This window comes from Peromyscus maniculatus, chromosome 2 (genome assembly GCF_049852395.1).
Source record: "Peromyscus maniculatus bairdii isolate BWxNUB_F1_BW_parent chromosome 2, HU_Pman_BW_mat_3.1, whole genome shotgun sequence".
Classification (NCBI taxonomy): domain Eukaryota; kingdom Metazoa; phylum Chordata; class Mammalia; order Rodentia; family Cricetidae; genus Peromyscus; species Peromyscus maniculatus.
Genome location: NC_134853.1, coordinates 151,592,650 through 151,596,493, shown reverse-complemented (window position 1 = coordinate 151,596,493; position 3,844 = coordinate 151,592,650).

Below are 3,844 nucleotides of genomic sequence, written 5' to 3'. Positions count from 1 at the left end.
TCAGCATCCCAAGCACTGGGATCACAGGCATGCACCACTTCACCCAGTTCTGCCAGTGCCTCTCCTGAGTGCCTGGCAGAGGAGGGGATTCTGCGGGAACCTGGTGCCTGGTGCCCTCTCGATCTGGTGCAGGCTCTGTTGTGTGGGAGTGGGAGTGGGTGGAGGAAACTCCTGGCTCCCGGCTCTGCCAAGCTCTCTCTTCCCTAAGAGGGAGATTGGGCAGAGGAGGGGGAGTCCAGGTGCTGAGCACAGCAGGTGGGGCTGGAGCAGGAGTTGGGGCGTGGGTAGGAGCTGGCAGGCTGCAGCTCCTCTAAGACCAGGGCTAGGCCCTCCCTGCAGGACCGGGCCTCACAGCCAGTCCCCACCTGCAGTGCCCCACCTCGTCCTGGCACCTGGATTAAGTGACTTTTCAAGTTGTAAAACTGCATCTTGATTGCAAAGGGGTAGAATCCAAGCCTGGCCCTGTCTCTGCTGAGCAAGGAGAAGGGGGCGGGGTTTCTTTCGTGCCCCTTTGTGTTAAGGCAACACTGTGCAGTCTGTGCAGTCGCATGCACAGCAGAGAAGGTGAGCAGAATTCATCCGTAAAGCCTGGGGGGGGCGTCACGTTGTCCCCAGCCTTTGCTTCCGCTGCGGTTCCCATCACCCCCCTCCTTAAGACCCCCCCCCCATTTCTATCTCTCTCCTTCCTTCTTTCCTTCCTTCCTTTCTCATTTTCAAGACAGGGTTTCTCTGTGTAGCCCTGGCTATCCTGGATCTCACTCTGTAGCCCAGGCTGGCCTCAGACTCACAGAGATCCACCTGCCTTTGCCTCCTGAGTGCTGGGATTAAAGGCAATGCCGGGCTGGTTTGTTGTTTTCACATAGGGTCTCTTGTAGGAAGACAAGGAGTTCAGAGCCATCCTGGGTTCCCAAGTCATGGGATTTCAGGCATGTGATATCCTAGCTGGCTCTTGTTTATCTGAGACAGGATGCTGCTATGAAGCCCAGGCTAGGCTCAAACTCCTGATCCTTGTCCTCCAAGTATTGAGATTACAGCAGGCCTGTGCCTCTGTCAGACTGTGGTAAGTGCGTTCGAAGCCTGCAAAAACCTTTGCCTATCCCAGGTCATGAGGTTCTCCTAAACGGTTCCTTTTTCTTTCTTTCCTTTCCTCCTCTCTCCAGCTCCCCTTTACCTTGACCTAGGCCTTTGCACGTGCTAGGTACAGATCGTATCACCAAGGCCTTGGGGTTTTGAGATGGAGTTTTGTAATCAAGCCCAGGTTGGCCTCAGACTTAGAATCCTGTCCTCACCTCCTGAGTGCCGGGACTGCAGTCACGCACCGCCTTTCCTAACTCCATCTGTGGTCTTACAGCAGCCATGTCACGCTCACACCCGTGACTCATGGTGACTTCCCATTGGGGCAGCGTGAGGGAGGGGCTGGAAATCACTCCTACCCTGCACACCTGCTCATTTCTGCCAAGTTGGGAGTGTACTTCCCCTTCTCTAACAAGCTTCCCTTGACCACTCCCACGCCGGATCAGGTCCCCTGACCCCACAGTCCACACACCTCTGCTTTAGCATTCTCCTTCTCCCAGCTGTAATTAGACAGTTTTCAGTGTCTTTTTTTTTTTAAATTTATTTTACAACACCATTCAGTTCAACATAACAGCCACAGATTCCCCTGTTCTACCCCTCCCCCCAGCCCACCCTAGTTTTCAGTGTCTTATCTCCCCTACTACACCTCTGTAAGCTCAGTTTCTATGATTGGCTTTTTTTTTTTTATCCCATGCTGAAGGTGGAAGCCATATACCCAGCCCCTTATAACTGTTTTTTTTTTTTGGGGGGGGGGGATCTTTCAAAATGATTTTTTTTAAAATTTTTTAATTTTATTTTGAGACAGGGTTTCTCTGTGTGGCCCTGGCTATCCTGGAACTTATTCCATAAACCAGGCTGGCCTTGAACTCAGAGATCTGCCTGCCTCTGCCTCCTGAGTGCTAGGATTAAAGGTGTGCACCTGCTTCATTTTATTTTTATTATGTTTATTTATTTATTTGTGGTTTTTTTTCAAGACAAGGTTTCTCTGTGTAATAGTCCTGGATGTTCTAGAACTCACTTTGTAGACCAGGCTGGCCTCGAACTCACAGAGATCACCTGTCTCTGCCTCCCAAGTGCTGGGATTAAAGGCATGTGCCACTGAGCCCTGCTTGATTTTAAACTTTTATTAAAAATTAAAAGGTGTGTGCATTTGTGTAAGTGTATGCCTTGTGTGTGGGTGCCTGTGGAGGCCAGAACAGGGTGTCAGATCTGGAGCTGGAGCTACGGGCATTTGTGAGCCACCCAATATGGTGCTGGGAGCCAAATTTGGGTTCTCTGGAAGAGCAGGAAGTGCTCTCAACCACCAAGCCTAGTCTCCAGGCCTCAGAAACAGTTTTTAAGGAAAGATACATACAGAAGAATGCGCACATCCACTGCACATCAACACAAATCTTGATCAATTGTCACCAAGATACCTTTCCTCATTTCCTGTGCCCAGAAACCCTTCCCTGTCCTTTCAGCTTTGACTGCTTTTTTCGTTTTTTTGTTTTTTGAGACAGGGTTTCTCTGTGTAGTTTTGGTGTCCTGGATCTTGCTCTGTAGACCAGGCTGGCCTCAAACTCACAGAGATCCTCCTGGCTCTGCCTCCCGAGTGCTGGGATTAAAAACACGTGCCACCACCGCCCGGCTGTCTTGTTTTTTTTTTTTTTTTAATTTGTTTTGTTTTGTTTGAGACAGACTCTCATATAGCCCAGGTTGACCTGGAAATGACTAGGTAGCTGAGAATGACCTTGAACTTCTGATCCTGTGGTCTCTACCTTCCAAAGGCTGGGACTGACAAGGTTTGCCACCAGGCTGGATTTATTCAATGCTGGGGATTGAACCCAGGGATTCCTGCCTGCTAGATAAGCTCTCTACCAAAGAGCTACATTCCTAGCCCATATCCCAGTCCTTTTCATTCTTGTGTTCTCAGTACCAGCACAGAGCCAGGAATCAGTCAACTTCCACGGTTTGCTGAATGAATGAATGAATGAATGAATGAATGAGGTAGAGATACTGTTACTGCTTAGGGATCTTAATCAGTTATTTTCTCTGCCGTTTAAAGAATTAAAAGACGGGGAAATCTGCCAAAGAGAGGGGAGACTACAGAAAGCCAAGGTCTGATCTCTCCTTGGGGACTGGGCGTTTTAAGGGTGGGGTGGGGTGGGGATGGGGTCTTCCTTTCCCCAATTGAGGGTTGGTCAGTTTGAAAAAACACAGGGAGGGTAATAGGTCTGAAAATTTGGGGTAACCACGTGCTGATCTGGCCTTGAACTTGACAGACTGGTCCACAGGCAGAGGGGCCCCACTGGTGGCCCTACTGGGTGGAGAAAGAGCCCACTAGGCCTCTGCCTCAGGACAAGATGGTGAAGAAGAAGCTGGGCATTTTGGAAATCCAGCATCTTCATTGCCTGCCTGTGCCCCTCACCCTGTCTGTCTGCCTCTCAGAGACTCAGTCTAACTTCTAGTCCCTGGATACTTAATTCATCAAAGAAGGCCACATGGAATTCGGTGTTCTTCAGTTGGAGTCCCAGCTTGGTGTGACCCCAAGGAGGTTTCCTCTGCTTTCTGGGTCTCAGTTTGTGGGAGAAGGGAGGCTGGACTAATGATCTCCTTAGGGCTTTTCCAGATGTGGCGTCTGGAGCAAGATTAACCCCTGGGGTTCGGGCCTTACACCACTGGGAGTTATTCTGGTTTCCTGCTTGAAAATGAGGCCCTGAGGGGTTTGGAAACTTGATCTACATACAGGGTCAGAACCTGGGCCTGAGAGTCAGGAGACGGAGGATTGAGG